This window comes from Schistocerca gregaria, chromosome 10, assembly GCF_023897955.1.
Source record: "Schistocerca gregaria isolate iqSchGreg1 chromosome 10, iqSchGreg1.2, whole genome shotgun sequence".
Taxonomy (NCBI): domain Eukaryota; kingdom Metazoa; phylum Arthropoda; class Insecta; order Orthoptera; family Acrididae; genus Schistocerca; species Schistocerca gregaria.
Genome location: NC_064929.1, coordinates 91,727,299 through 91,744,520, shown reverse-complemented (window position 1 = coordinate 91,744,520; position 17,222 = coordinate 91,727,299). Strand labels below are relative to the sequence as shown.

The following is a 17,222-nucleotide window of genomic DNA, read 5'->3' as shown; positions in this document are numbered from 1 at the left end:
TGTTGCCATCCTGTGAGAATACGCATCCTAAGTACTTGAAACTGTCCACCTGTTCTAACTTTGTTCCTCCTATTTGGCACTCAATCCGTTTATATTTCTTTCCCACTGACATTACTTTCGTTTTGGACATGCTAATCTTCATACCATAGTCCTTAGATTTCTGATCTGGCTCTGAAATTTTTACTTTGCAAACTTTCAATCGAATCTGCCATCACAACTAAGTCATCCGCATATGCGAGACTGCTTATTTTGTGTTCACATCTCTTAATCTCACCCAGCTAGTCTATTGTTTTCAACATATGATCCATAAATAATATGAACAACAGTGTAGACAGGTTGCAGCCTTGTCTTACCCCTGAAACTACTCTGAACCATGAACTCAATTTACCGTCAACTAACTGCTGCCTGACTATCCATGTAAAGACCTTTAATTGCTTGCAAAAGTTTGCCTCCTATTCCATAATCTCGTAGAGCTGACAATAACTTCCTCCAAAGAACCCGGTCATATGCCTTTTCTAGATCTATAAAGCATAGATACAGTTCCCTGTTAAACTCATAACACTTCTCCATTATTTGCCGTAAACTAAAGATCTGGTCCTGACAACCTCTAAGGGGCCTAAACCCACACTGATTTTCATCCAATTGGTCCTCAACTGATACTCGCACTTTACTTTCAACAATACCTGAGAATATTTTACCCACAACGCTGATTAAAGAGATAACTCTATAGTTGTTACAATCTTTTCTGTTTCCATGTTTAAAATTGGTGTGATTACTGCTTTGGTCCAGTCTGATAGAACCTGTCCCGACTCGAAGGCCATTTCACTTATCCTGTGTAGCCATTTAAGACCTGACATTCCACTGTATTTGATGAGTTCGGACTTAATTTCATCCACCCCAGCTGCTTTATTGCACTGCAATCTACTGAGCGTTTCTCCACTTCCTCAAATGTGATCCTATTTCCATCATCATTCCTTTCCCATTCTACCTCGAAATCTGAAACATTACTGATCGCATTTTCACCTACATTGAGCAACTCTTCAAAATATTCCCTCCATCTGAACAAGGCATCCACAGGATCCACCAGCAGTTTTCCTGACCTGTCGAAAATACTTGTTATTTCCTTCTTACCTCCCTTTCGAAGACTGCTAATTACACTCCAGAATAGTTTTCCAGCAGCTTGACCCATAGTCTCCGACCTGTTTCGAAAGTCTTCCCCAGATTTCTTCTTGGATGCTGCAATTATCTGTTTGGCTTTGTTTCTTTCTTTAACATAACTTTCTCTGTCTACCTGAGTTATAGTTGTTGTTGTTGTTGTTGTTGTTGTTGTGGTCTTCAGTCGTGAGACTGGTTTGATGCAGCTGAGTTCTAGTATGTAGCCATTTTTGTTGCGCCTTCTTTTTCCTTTTACGGGCTGCCTTGACTGTGTCATTCCACCAAGCTGTTTGCTTCATCTTACTTTTACACACTACTGTTCCAAGACATTCTTTAGCCATTTCTAGTACTGTGTCCCTGTACCTTGTCCATTCCTTTTCCAATGCCCGTAATTGACTGTATTCAACTAACTGGTACCTTTCTGAGATCGCTATTATGTACTTTTGCCTGATTTCCTTATCCTGAAGTTTCTCCACTCTTGTCCTCCTACATATGGATCTGTCCACCTGCACTTTCGGCCTCACAATCCCAATTTCACTGCAGATTAAATAATGATCAGTGTCATCAGAGAATCCCCTGAATACACGTGTGTCCCTCACAGCCTTCCTGAATTCCTGACCTGTTATTATATAGTCAATGACAGATCTGGTTCCGCTGCCTTCCCAAGTACACCGGTGAGTGTTTTGATGTTTAAAAAAAGGAGCTTGTGATTACTAAGCCCATACTGGCACAGAAATCCAAGAGTTGTTTCCCGTTCCTGCTGGCCTCCATATCCTCTCCAAATTTACCCATTACCTTTTCATACCCTTCTGTTCGATTTCCAATCCTGGCATTAAAATCACCCATGAGCAGAACACTGTCCTTGTCCTTTACTCTAACAACTACATCACTGAGTGCCTCATAAAAACTATCCATCTTATCTTTACCTGCCACTTCGCAATGCGAATATACTGACACAATCCTAATTTTCTTGCTAGACACTGTCAGATCTATCCACATCAGTCGTTCGTTTACATACCTTAGTGCAACTACGCTGGGTTCCATTTCTTTCCTGATGTAAAGCCCTACACCCCATTGTGCTATTCCTGCTTTGACTCCTAACAGGTAGACCTTGTATTCTCCCACTTCCTCTTCTTTCTCACCCCTTGCCCGAATGTCACTAACAGCTAAAACATCCAGCCCCATCTTACTTGCAGCCTCTTCCAGCTCTACCTTCTTCCCAGAGTAGCCCCCATTGATATTAATAGCTCCCCATCTCATTACCATTTGTTTGCCAAGTCGTATCTTAGGAGTCCCTGGTTTGTCAGTTAGAGGTGGGACTCCGTCATCTCCAAAGGTCGCAGACATTTTGCTCTGATTGTTGCCAGCGTCATATTTAAAGTATCGGGGAAGCAGGTTGCTAGCCTTACTTGCCCCGAGTCCCATTGAGTTTTACCCCTGACGGTTGAGGGACTAACCGGTGGATTTGGTAGTCTTTGCCGTATGAGGAGAAAGGTGACCACGACTCAGAATATGTCCGAGATGCCCAGCCTAATTCCAAAGTAACTGGTATCCCGACTGTCTGGACCACTTACTTGGCCACTCATACGTTGCCCGTGGTTCATGAACTAGGACATGACTACAGGAACCCACTCCATGAACCAGTTAATTCCATAAATTATCTGAGAGTACGCAATAGGAGTGATTTAAAATGGAATGATCATATAAAGTTGATCGTCGGTAAAGCAGATGCCAGACTGAGATTCATTGGAAGAATCCTAAGGAAATGCAATCCGAAAACAAAGGAAGTAGGACACAGTACGCTTGTTCGCCCACTGCTTGAATACTGGTCAGCAGTGTGGGATCCGTACCAGATAGGGTTGAAAGAAGAGATGGAGAAGATCCAACGGAGAGAAGCGCGCTTCGTTACACGCTGCATGAGAGAGAGACTCAGTAGCTCGGTACGGGCTGTTGTCGAAGTTTCGAGAACATACCTTCACCGATGAGTCAAGCAGTATACTGCTCCCTCCTACGTACATCTCGCGGAGAGACTATGAGGATAAAATCAGAGAGATTAGAGCCCACACAGAGGCATACCGACAATCCTCCTTTCCACGAACAATACCAGACTGGAATAGAACGGAGAACCGACAGAGATACTAAAAGTACTTTCCGCCACACAGCGTCAGCTGGCTTGCGGAGTATGGATGCAGATGTACTCGCGACTGGGGACGTCCAGGTGGATGAGGAGGCATAGTTGGCGGCAACGCTGGTCATGCCGACGATTGGTTTGCAGGGCGCTGAACTGCGTGGTCATCAGCGCCAGTACAAAGGCCCCTTTTTCCACAATCCATTTTGTTCACGGTGCAATGTAGCCACTGTCACGAATGACGAGGCCGATGACGAAATGACGAGGACAACACAAACACCCACTTCCTCGGCAGAGAAAAATCCTGAACCGGGGCGGGAATCGAATCCGGGACCCCGTGATCCAGACGTAGGAACGTTAGCTTCTAGGCCACTAGGCCCAAATAACAAAATTCATCTGCTACTTTAAGTGTCAGGTTTCCTAACCTAATTCCCTTACCATCATCTGATTTCATTCGACTACATTATCCTTGTTTTGCTTTTGTTGATGTTCATCTTATATCCTCCTTTCGAGACACTGTCCATTCCATTCAACTGCCCTTCCAAGTCCTTCGCTATCTCTGACACAATTATAATGCCATCAGCAATCATTAAAGCTTTTATTTCTTTGTCCACAAATTTAATTCTACTCCAATTCTTTCTTTCGTTTGTTGTGCTGTCTCGTCATCGTCAAGAATTTTCTGTCGGCATTTGCACCGGATTGTCGGTGATCGCCTGCTAGAGCCTCGCGTTCTTCGACCCGGGCTCGACGTGAGACTTACCTCGTTGTCTTAGGAAACACTATGTCTCTTCTGCTACAACACGTGCTTCTTCGCTTGTGGCGAAACGTGTGCTTCATCCACGGTGGAGCTGCTGCTCATTTCAAGCTTCGAAACAACAGATTCCGTGAGAGATGGACGGGCAGGTGTGGGCCAATTTCTTGCCCTCCTAATCCACTCAGCGCGGAATGCGAAGGCGAGTTGACGCACCTATCCTTGCTGCAGGGGCTATTTTGAATGTTCATTTACGAAAGCGCTTCATCATCTGCTGATACGTTCTTTTCCTGTACGTTTTCCACTGTTAATGTGTTTAATGCTTCTAGGAAATGAGCTCTGACATGGAAATGAAGCTTTTCCGCACCCGAGTCCACATAACAGATTTTCTTTTTCTGCGAGTCAGAGATGTTTGCTGGAAGTTTGGCCACACTTTTCCGTTACACTCTAAATATTCTACTGTCAAAAACAGAACATTCTCTTGATACCACTCTATCGCCCACGCAACGCATGTTAACAGCAGAAGCTCACTCTGATAACAGCAGAAGAATGCTCTCTGAATCTACATTGATACTCTGCACATCAGATTTAAGTGCCTGGCAGAGGGTTCGTCGAGCCACCTTCACAGTTCTCTATTATTCCAAACTCGTATAGCGCGCGGAAGGAACGAATCTGATTTCCCTTATTTTATCATGACGACGGTTGCTCCCCACATAGGACGGCGTCAACAAAATATTTTCGCGTTCGGAGAAAGTTGGTGATTCAAATATCGTGAGAAGATTCCGCCGCATCGATAAACGCCTTCGTTTTAATAATGGCCACCCCATCTTTCTGTATCATTTCAGTGACACTCTCCCCCCTATTTCGCGATAATACAAGACGTGCTGCGGTTCTTTGAACTTTTTCGAAGTACTTTGTCAGTCCTATCTGGTAAGGATCCCATACCGCGCAGCGGCAGTATTATTAAAGATGACGGACAAGCGTAGTGTAGGCAGTCTCCTTAGTAGGTCTGTTACATTTTCTACGTGTCCTGCGAATGAAACGCAGTCTTTAAATGTTTAAATGTATGTGAAATCTTATGGGACTTAACTGCTAAGGTCATCAGTCCCTAAGCTTACACACTACTTAACCGAAATTATCCAAAGGACAAAAAAACACACACACACACACACACACACACACACACACACACACACACACCAATGTGCGAGGGAGTACTCTAACTTCCGCCGCAGTCTTTGGTTAGCCTTCCCCACAACATTTTCTTGTGTTCCTTCCAATTTAAATTGTTCGTAACTATAATTCCTAGGTCTTTAGTTGAATTTACGGCCTTCAGATTTGACTGATTTATAGTGTAACCGAAGTTTAACGGATTCCTTTTAGCACTCATGCAGATGATCTCTCACTTCTTGTTCTTTAGGGTCAATTGCCAATTTCTGCACCATATAGACATCTTTTCTAAATCGTTTTGCTATTTGTTTTCTTCTTTTGATCACTTTACCAGACGATAAACGAGAGCGTTATCTGCAAACAACCTAAGACGGCTGCTCAGATTGTCTCCCAAATCGTTTATATAGATAAGGAACGGCAGAAGGCCAATAATACTACCTTGAAGACCGCCAGAAAACACTTCTGTTTTACTCGATGACTTTCCGTCAGCTACTACGAACTGTGACCTCTCTTACAGGAAATGACGAATCCAGTCGCACAACTAAGACGATGTTCCATACGCACAAAATTTCACTACAAGCCGCTTGCCAGGTATAGTGTCAATAGCTTTCTGGAAATCCAGAAACACGGAATCAATTTAAACTCTCTTGTCAATTGCACTCGATACGCTGAAGCAAAGGAGACTGGAACTTCCTTTGATAGTTGGCTCCAAGATCCTCATCCAGCGCAACAAGAGCGAACACCGGCGAATGGGAACCCGAACACGACTGAATGGTATCTATTCGCAGTCGCGCACTGTCTACAAGCAAAGAGAACACTCGATCGCTGATGCTGATTCGCTCGTGTTCGTTCCGCCGTAAACCGGGCTGGAGACAGAACGATGTGGGAGAGAGCAGCAGCGACTCGCCGAGCAGTGCAAAAAGCAAGTCCAGACTGAACAGGGAAAGAGCTACGTGACTGCTCCCACCTGGCGCCCTCGCGTGTTCTGCCTAAGGCGCCTAGGTACCGCCAAAGGTAACTGCTACGACGCAACACACCTGCGTCGCTAACGTGGTACACGTGGCATTAGTGCGGCCCTTCCTCCCACACAACTCACTCGTGTTATACGGTGCACTTCTTCCAGCTCCTTCGCTTCGATGCTTCAGGCTGTCAAAGGTATCAAATATCCTATTAGACTGACGGATTCGAATTCCGCCGCAATGGAGGAAGCAAGTTGAAGAGGTGGAGGGGATACGTTCCCTCTCGACTAATGCCAAACATACACTGCAGAGCCAAGGAAATTGCAACACCTGCCAAATATCGTGTAGGGCCAACGCGAGCACGCGGAAGTGCCGCAGCGCGACGTGGTATGGACTCGACTAACGTCTGAAGTAGTTCAAAAATGGCTCTGAGCACGATGGGACTCAACTGCTGTGGTCATCAGTCCCCTAAAACTTAGAACTACCTAAACCTAACTAACCTAAGGACATCACACACACATCCATGCCCGAGGCAGGATTCAAACCTGCGACCGTAGCAGTCGCGCGGTTCCGGACTGAGCGCCTTAACCGCTAGACCACCGCGGCCGACGTCTGAAGTAGTGCTGGAGGAAACTGACACCACGAATCCTCCGGGGCTGTCCATAAATCTGCAAGAGGACGAAGGGGAGGAGATCTCTTCTGAACAGCACGTTGCAAGGCAATCCCGACTGCTCCATAATGTTCATGTCTGTGGAGTTTGGTGGCCAGCGAAAGTGTTTAAACTCCGAAAAGTGTTCCTGGAGTCACTCTGTAGCAATTCTGGACCTGTCGGTTGCCATATTGTCCTGGTGGAATTGACCAAGTCCGTTGGAAAGCACAATGGACATAAATGGATGCAGCTGATCAGACAGGATGCTTAAGTACGTGTCACCTGTCAGAGTCGTATCTACAAATATAAGGGGTTCCATCATTCCAACTGCACACGGCCCAGTCCATTACAGAGCCTCCACCGGCTTGAACATTCCCCTGCTGACATGCAGGGTCCACGGATTGATGAGGTTGTCTCCATACCCGTACACGTCCATCCGCTGCATACAATTAGAAACGAGACTCGTTCCACCAGGCAACATGTTTCCTGTCAACAGTCCAATGTCGGTGTTGACGGACACATCCCAGGCGCAAAGCTTTGTGTCGTGTCGTCATGAACGGTATGTAAGTGCGCCTTCGGCTCCGAAAGCCCATATCGATGTTCCGTTGAATGTTTCACAAACCGACACTTGTTGATGGCCCAGCATTGAAATCTGCAGCTATTTTCAGAAGGGTTGCCGTTCTGTCACGTTGAACGTTTCTCCCATTCTTGCAGAATCTTTTTACGGCTGCAGTGATGTCGGAGATTCGATGTTCAACCGGATTCCTGATATTTACGGTACACTCGTGAAATGGTCGTAAGGGAAAATACCCACTTCATCGCTACTTCGGAGATACTGTGTCCCATCGCTCGTGCGCCGACTGTAACATCACGATCAAATTCACTTAAATCTTGATAACTTGCCATTGTAGTAACCGATGTAAGAACTGACAGACTTCATGACTCCTATACACGTTGCCGGCCGCAGCGGTGTATTCTACCAGTTTACATATTTCTGTATTTGAATACGCATGCCTGTATTAGTCTCTTTGACGCTTCGGTTTTTCAGATATATTGACTGACACAGCGCAACTATGTGACGAAATAGATGGTTTCAACGTAAATATGACACAGGTCATCTTGCGAAGGCAGTTTCAGTAAAAATCAGCTACGATCGAGTATAGGTGAAAACAGACTGTCACATTTAAGCTATCTTGGCGATACCTAGTAAACTTTACTTCAATGACATTTTTCATTATCTCGACCACCCTAAGAAAACGCCAAATGAAATAAAAATTCCCGGAAGGGACATATTCTCACCTCTTTACAAACATATTTACCTCATTAATTTTTATTTACAATTAATAACTGATGAGGCAATAAAATCTGTTCTTTATAATACAAAGTCCTCCATATATCACGCAATTTTTAAATTGAGTGGTAAATTATTGTTTTCTACTTTACAGTACTGTATTACTTTTAATATACACTGAAGCGCAAAAGAAACTGGTATAAGCATGCTAATTCAAATACAGACAGATGTCAACAGGCAAAATACGGCGCTGCGATCGGCGACGCCTATATAAGACAAGTATCTGGCGCAGTTGTTAGGTAGGTTACTGCTGCTACGATGGAACGTTATCAAGATTTAAGCGAGTTTCAACGTGGTGTTATCGCACGAGCGATGGAACACAGTACCTTCGAGATAACGATGAAGTGGGTATTTTCCCATACTACCATTTCACACGTGTACCGTGAATAACAAGAATCCGCTAAAACGTCAAATCTCCGAAATCGCTGCGCCCGGAAAAGGATCCTGCAAGAATTGGACCAACGACAACTGAAGAGAATCGTTCAACGTGACAGAAGTGCAACCCTTACGCAAACTGCTGCAGATTTCAATGGTGGGCCATCAAGTGTCAGCGTGTGAACCATTCAACGAAACATCATCGATATGGGCTTTCTAAGGCGAAGACCCACTCGTGTACCTTGGACGACTTCACGATACACAGCTTTACGCCACGCCTGGGTCCATTAGCATCAACATTGGACTGTTGATGACTGGAAACATGTTGCCTGGTCGGACGAGTATCGACTGAAATTGCATCGAGCGGATGGACGTGTACGGTGTATGGATGCATCGACCCTGCATGTCAGCAGGGGGCTGTTCAACATTATGGAGGCTCTGTGATGGTGTGGGGCGTGTGGAGTTGGAGTGATATGTGGACCCCCACTACGTCTAGATACGACTGACAGGTGACACGTGCGTAAGTATCCTGTATGATCACCTACATGTATACATGCCCATTGTGCATTCCGGCGGACTGGGGCAAATCCAGCAGGACAATGCGACACTCTACACGTCGAGAATTGCCACAGACTGGCTCCAGGAACACACTTCCGAGTTGAAACACTTCCGCTAGTGACCAGACGCGCCAGACATGAACATTATTGAGCACATGTGGGACGCCTTGCAACGTGCTGTTCAGAAGAGATCTCCACCGCCTCTTACTCGTACGGATATATGAAGAGCCCTGCAGGATGCATGGTGTGAGTTCCGTGCAGCACTGCTTCCGACATTAGTCGAGAACATGCCACGTCGTGTTGCGGCACCTCTGCATGCTCGCAGGGGCCCTACACGATATTAGGCAGGTGTAACAGTTCCTTTGGCTCTTCAGAGTAGATCATCACTCCGATTACTTGATCAGTCGTTGTTTGAGCAATTCTGGATCTCAGCTGGCAATGAGCGGTTAACAAAGGAGAAACGTGTTGTTGTGGAAACCCATTACAGAATTTGCGAGTGCTGCGCACAGGCTGTTTGTAGAATTCGCGGGTCCTCCGGAGGTAATAATACTCCTACAGCGTCTGAAGTTTTGCGGTTGCTAAAGAAATTCGAGGAAACTGGGTCAGTTGCAACCATAAAATCGCGAGTATGAAACTGCACGGTTCGTACGGAGCAAAACATTGTAGTGGTGCAGGGTAGTGAGCCATCAACGTAGTTCTCAACAACTGGGAATGTTGAGAGCCTCTTTGCAAAGAATTTTGAAAATTTTCTCTATATGCACCCTTACGAGATTCAGTTGACGCAATATCAAACGCAAAGCTCGTTTGAAACGGACAATCTTTGGCGAGTGGATTCTGAAAAAACAAGAAGAGGGCAACAATTTTGGAAAAAGGCTTCGGCGACGAGACACATTCCCCACATGTCTGAGTTCGTTAACCGAGAAGATGCCATGTTTCGGCTCAAGAAAACCCTAGGGTGATCCAAGACAGCTAAGTTCATCCTCTGCTGCAGCTCAGCTTATGGGCAGACAGTGTGATCGGCCCACTCTTTTTGTTGGAGGGGTGAGACGGAGGTATTTTAACGGTAATGCTGTAACAGTTAACGGTGAGCGTTATCGTGAAATGGTCATAAACAACTTCTGGCTTCTCTGGATGAAATGGAAACACCCAATACGTGGTTTCAACAAGACGGGAGTGTTTTTCACACATCTCGCGAGACAATAACTCTTCTCCACGGAAGAGATGTCTGTCGATCACGATACACTTGCGACTTCAGGTAACCCCACAGCCGATAATCACACGGACTGAGGTCTGGGGACCTGGGAGGCCAAGCATGACGAAAGTGGAGGCTGAGCACACGATCGTCACCAAACGACGCGCGCAAGAGATCTTTCAAGCGTCTAGCAATATGGGATGTGTTTTTTTGTTTTAATAAAACCCCATGTTATTCCAAGCATATGTGTCAATTTTTACCTCTCTATCTACACTATTCCGTGGTTTATTAAGTTTTCAAATTTATACTGACTTTTTGATCACCCGGTATTTTAAGATTACAAAACAGCAGAACAATCGTGCAAGCAATTGATTCCATAAAATATCTAGCAGCGTGTGTATAGAGAGATCTGAAATGGAACGACACATAAAATTACTCTCGAGTACGGCACACGTCAGACTGGGATAAATTGGAAAAATCCTCAGCAAATGTAGTCCATCGACAAACCGAGCAGCTCACAAAATACTCGTTGGGCCAATACTGGAATATTGTTCGTCAGTCTGGGATCCGCACCAGAGAGGACAGATTGAGGGAATACACGTGATTGAACAAGAGCAGCAAGTCTCTTTACACGGTGCTTTACAAAGTACGACAGCCTGCTACGCCGACGCCAGCGGCAGAGGCTGCGAGAGAGGCGTGTTGGACCACGACCTGATCCATTGTTACACTACCAACAGCGTAAATTTTCAAGAGAGTCAACCAATATATACCTTCCTAGTACGTACATCTCACGAAATGACCGTGGAGACAAAACCGGAGGGATTCCAGCCCACACGGAGACTTACCAGTAATCGCTCTTCCCGAAAAACATCCGTGACTACAAGAGGAGATGCGGGAAGCGACAGCGGTACACGAAGTACCCTCCACCACACACCGCAAGTCTCTGACAACTAACTTTATCTCTCTATATTTTTCTTCCTGCTCTGGACATTGTATACTTACGATCAGGAGCATCACGACGTATCTAATAGGCATAATGTCCACTTTGGCACGGGCAACAGCGCACGGAAATCAGCTACTTAGCTAATTCCCATAGATTCCAGGGAGAGGGCGATGAGCCCTGACGACGCGTTCACATTCCAGGCACGCTGCATCGGGTTCACATCTGGCGACTCTGAAGGGGGGAGGGGGGGGAGGAGATCGGAGAGAGCAGCGATTGGGTGTTCCACAAACCACTGATCGCACCCCTGGCGACGTCACATGGCGCTTCTTTTGTGTTCAACCCTGACGTTGGTTTGCAGCCTTTTGTATTCTGTTGCATGTATGATATCCTCCGCCGCCCCCGCCGATTCCTTCCCTCAATAGCTCCTCCAGCTATTGTTCCTATGATGTTGTGTTGTAGGAGTTGCCCTACAAGTCTGTCTCCTCTTGTCTGGATGTGCCTCCACAGAGAACTGGTTTCCTGTACTCTTCTAAGCACCTCTTCATTTGTTACTTTGCCTCTCCAGCTGATCTTCATCATCCTTCTATAGCACCACATCTCCAGGGCCTCTAGCCGTCTTCTCTCCTTTCTTCCCATTGTCCAAGTTTCACATCCGCATAGGGCATCATTCGAAACGAAACCTTTCACGATACAATTTTGTGATATGATAAAAATGGTGGAGACCGTGGCTGTTAGTTGCAGACAAATGTTGCTGTCCCAACACGGTCAACATTTGTGTTTCATGATACGTTTCCTTATTTTCAGACTGATGTAGTTACTGGTGAGTAAGTTCCTTCTCCGATTAAATGCAATTTTGGCCTTTTGCTGGCAGTTTTTTTCCGGCTTCTACGATCCCTAGTCATTTTGCTTCCCAGGTAAGTAAATTCCTCTACCACTTCCAGCTCCTCTCTTCCAATTCTCATACTCAGAGGTTCATGCTCTTACTCTTGTTCTCGTTATTTTCATTCCATACCGATGGAATTACATGGCGCATTATCTCGCTGAAAAAGTCAGTGACGTCGAGGGGTGTACGTGGTCTCGACCAGAGTACGAGACTCCCCGACTACGGTGGCGCCTTCCACGAGCTCCACTGGGCGCACGGATGCGCATTCGAATGTCCCCCAGGGCACGGTGGATGCGCCGCCAGCTGGTCTCTGTCCCGCAGACGGCGGATCGGCGCCCTCCCGCCGCCACGATGGCGCCCACGAGCCCGTGCGGCGCCCTGCCACTGCGCCAGCGCCCAGAGCCGATGGCCACGTGCCCTTTTCAGTCGCTAACATTGGCACAGGTACGGGTTGGCAGCTGCAGAGACCTATCGTTAGGAGAGTCCCGTGCACTGTGTGTTCAGGCACAGTTGTTCTCTGGCCAGCATTAAAGTCTGGTGTTACTTCCCTGACAGTTCAGGGCTTCTCCTGTTTTACCAGGGTGCCCGGCCTACGACGTCCGACATATCTGGAGGGGGTGGCTGCACAACCCCACGACGTCTGGACGTGGTTTCACACGAGTTTCGCCACGTGTTGGAGACACTCACCACAGCACTCCTCGATCACCCGACAAGCCGTGCAGTCCCCGGGTCATCAGAATCTGGATTCGGTCAAACTCGTACAGATCGCGCGCCTTGCCCATTCTGCACACCGGCACCACGCTCACTGATACCGCATGCGTGTGAGCGTGTGAGCGTGTGTGTGTCTGTGTGTGTGTGTGTGAGCGTGTCTGTGTCTGTGTGTGTGTGTGTGTGAGCGTGTGTGTGTGTGTGTGTGTGTGTGTGAGCGTGTGAGCCAGTGTGTGCGCGCGAGAGCGCGAGCGTCCGAGCGTGCGAGCGTGTGAGTAGCAGTCATTCCTCGCCAGCTGACGCTTCTATCGCCTGGACGGCTTTATATTGATGGCAGGTCGGTGGTCATAATGTTCCGGCTCATACGTCCATTGGTACATTAGATACTTTGAAGGAATAAAAAAGAATGAGAAACTGCTGTCATTGTAAGGAGAGCGGATGCAGGATTCCCGCACCGCCACTCACGGCGAGGTCCTATTGGAAGTGGATTGATGTTCGCCTCCTCCAACCTCTTACGAAGCGTCAGGTATGGAAATGAGCATATGGCGTCAGTAACTGGGACTTTCCAGGCAGGAGGTTCGACCGCCAAATGCAAGTCTTATTGCGTGCCACATTGGACGATCTGCGCGTCGACAATGAGGAAGAAATTATAATAATGATGACAGCACAACACCGACCCTGAAGGGAGAAAATCTACCACCCCAGCCGAGAATCGAACCCGGGCCCCCGTGTGTGGGATTCCAACATGTTGACCGTTCACCTATTGGGGAGGACCGAAGCGTCGGGTGTATGTCTGTGTCGTGTGTTTAATTATAGTGAATCCCTACACGTATGTGGAGTTGTGAGGGATAAAGTGAAGCTCGGTGCCGGACACAGCCCACCCCCGTTGCGTAGAAGCAGGGGGGCCGAGGCCGCCCAGCTCAACGCCGACACCCGACGGACAGACCACCATCAACAGGGTCGACACACTGTGTGTGTGTGTGTGTGTGTGTGTGTGTGACAGAGGGATGGAACGAGACAGAGGGGGGAGAGGGCGATCGGGAGGGTAGAGAGGGGTCGCGGGAGGGGTCGGGAGGCGAGAGAAAGGATCGGGAGGCGGAGAGGGGCGAGCAAGAGGCGGAGAGGGGCGAGCAAGAGGGGGAGAGGGGCGAGCAAGAGGGGGAGAGGGGCGAGCAAGAGGGGGAGAGGGGCGAGCAAGAGGGGGAGAGGGGCGAGCAAGAGGGGGAGAGGGGCGAGCAAGAGGGGGAGAGGGGCGAGCAAGAGGGGGAGAGGGGCGAGCAAGAGGGGGAGAGGGGCGAGCAAGAGGGGGAGAGGGGCGAGCAAGAGGGGGAGGGAGGAGAGCAAGAGGGGGAGGGAGGAGAGCAAGAGGGGAGGGAGGAGAGCAAGAGGGGGAGAGAGGAGAGCAAGAGGGGGAGAGAGGAGAGCAAGAGGGGGAGAGAGGAGAGCAAGAGGGGGAGAGAGGAGAGCAAGAGGGGGAGAGAGGAGAGCAAGAGGGGGAGGGAGGAGAGCAAGAGGGGGAGGGAGGAGAGCAAGAGGGGGAGGGAGGAGAGAAAGAGGGGGAGGGAGGAGAGCAAGAGGGGGAGGGAGGAGAGCAAGAGGGGGAGGGAGGAGAGCAAGAGGGGGAGGGAGGAGAGCAAGAGGGGGAGGGAGGAGAGCAAGAGGGGGAGGGAGGAGAGCAAGAGGGGGAGGGAGAGAATACAGGTTTGTATCAAAACGAATAACCAGCTTTTTAAAAAATCTTAACTATAACGTTATTCGCGATATTTGCGTGAACAACGTGCCGTGCTGTTGGAAAGAGGAAACTCCCGAGATTTACACTTTTCCCGCTAGGTAGCAGCAGTGTGCGCCCACTTCAGTTCTAGTACAAATGGTGCCGGGCAACAGAAACCGTTTTGTGTTCTACGTTTTGAGCAGTGATGGTCAGTAATAACTGTTCAGCGTGACTTTCGTGTTACATATGATGTGTATCCCCATCCAGCACAGAGCATTACACGATGACATGAACAATTCCGAGAAACAGGTTGCTTCTGTAGAGGCAAATCGCCGGCCCGTCCCCGGGTGTCTGACACAGACGTCGAACGCATCCGCCACAGTTTCACACGCAGTCCGCAGAAATCCGTAAACCCTGCAGCTCGACAGCTTTTCGTTCCCCCGATGTCCGTCTGGTGTGTGTTGCGTCGACGTTTACACGTGAAACCCTACAAAATTCAGCTACTCTAAGCCCTTCGTGCAGGAGATAAACAACAACAACGTGTGCAGTTCTGTAATTTCGTTCTTGGCAAGGTGGAGGATGACAATTTTCTTCCACGCTTAGTGTTTAGCGAGGAGGCAAAATTCCACTTAAATGGAAAGGTAAACCGTCATAATGTGAGAATATTGGGTACAGAACAACCACATTTGATTGTACGAGAGTGACTCACTAAAATATTGTATCATTTCACGGGAAAAGGTCTACGGTCGATTTTTCTTTGGCCAGAACAGGAAGCAGATATCTCGATATGCTTGAGAACTTTCTTTTCCCAGGGTTAGAGACTGATTCGAACGACTTCCTTTATCAATAGCATGGGGCACCGCCACACTGCCATCTAGAAGTGGGGCAATTTTTAAATCAAAGGATTACCGAAAGATAGATTGGTCGCACTGAAGCAAATGATTCAGCCTTACATTACTGGCCTCCCAGGTCACCAGAGCTGACTGTATGTGATTATTTTTGGGGGGGGGGGGGGGGGTTATATAAGACTCAGTTTACGTGGCTCCATTACCAACAACACTGAATGAAGTGAGACATCGTATAACAGCAGCTGTGGAAGCTGCAACTCAAGACACGCTCGCTGCAGTGTGGGGACAATTTGAATACCGCATTGACACATGCCGTCCATCTTAATGTTGGCATATTGAACACGTATGAGAAAATATGAAAAAACTGAGTTTTCCGGTCATCAAAAAACTAATACTTATTGTATATGTCAATTATTTGCAAAAATGCAGATGTGCCAAATCGGATAATTCTCTTTGATACACCCTACACAGTACGTGTTTACGACGGCGCCTTAAACACACTGGCCCTCTTCGATATTCTTCAGACTTATAACATTTGAGCAATGTTAAGTGCAAAACATTTTTAAGACCTCAATGTATTCGTCCGTAGGTTTGCAGTCGTCAAATGATTGGAGTGTCGGGAGTAGCAACATTTCCTTACTTTCATTTCAATGTTAATCAACTAATACCGGTCAACACGCGATCTCCAAGGGCGCATCTCCGCGTTGTTACCCGTTTCTTTCCACTGCCGCTTCCGAGCGAGGTGGCGCAGTGGTCGACGCACTGGAGTCGCATTCGGGAGGGCGACAGTTCAAAGCCGCGTCCGGCCACCCTGATTTAGGTTTTCCCTCATTTCCCTAAACCGCTTCAGGCAAATGCCGGGGTGGTTCCTTCGAAAGGGCACGGCCGACTTCGCTCCCCGTCCTTCCTAATTAATTATACCGATGATCCTCCCGCAAATCAACCAAGGATTGCCCGTAGTGCAGCGTGCCATGTGTGTACTTCGCCTATTGATGTAAATTTTGCTGTCTGCTACGCGGAACTCTATGCAGGTACGCCATTTACGCCGAGGTATGCTTACCTGGTGTGTAGCATCTCGCCCCCACAACTTACGTGCACGCCTTGACAAGTTCAAATAAGCCTCCCCGATAGATACGAATGAGCAGCACACCCGAGCGACGCGTCACTTGAGGCAGTGTGAATAAGCACCCAGCGTACAAGTTCTGCACTGGGGACGCCTCAGTCGCTCCATTCAGCTTAGCGCTCCGAACAGCCGCTCCGGCACTAAACCTGCCGAACAAACACGGGCCGCGGAGCCACATTGCCGCCGTCGCGCAGCCCATTCGACGCGCGAGTTGTGCGGGCAGCCCGCAGTCAGGGGCCCGCACAGCAAGCGCAAACGCGATGCACTGTCTCTCGCAGTTCTGCGAACTCCGACTGCCAGCGAGTAACACAGTTCATCTGTAATGTTCCCATGCCGGTCGTAAGTGGAGCCAAAACCAAACGCGTTGGGACGGGGGGATATTTCGTGACAGCCTTAACCATCATGTACAGAGTGTAGCAAAAAGAATCATCCTGTTTGGCACGTCTGTATTTCTGAAACATATAAAATGAACTTCGGTTTTTTTTAAGGTGAATGGAAAACGTAAAAAGTTTTTATATACATTTTCATAGGCGTTCAGTATGCCACTCTCGAGATGCACGACATGTGTCAATGCGGTAATCAAATTGTTCCCACACTGCAGCGGGCATGTCTTGAGTTACAGCTTCCACAGCCGCTGTTATGCGATGTCTCAGTTCATTCATTATTATTGTTGGTAATGGAGCCACATAAACTGAGTCCCTTATAAACGCCCAAAGAAA

General features: G+C 47.8%; 1 protein-coding gene across 2 annotated transcripts in view; it reads right to left on the bottom strand.

Moving 5' to 3' along the window:
• The window catches only part of LOC126293723 (protein Lilipod), a 342,658-nt gene that overhangs the window by 120,782 nt on the left and 204,654 nt on the right, over nt 1-17,222 (bottom strand). The window lies entirely within an intron of this gene.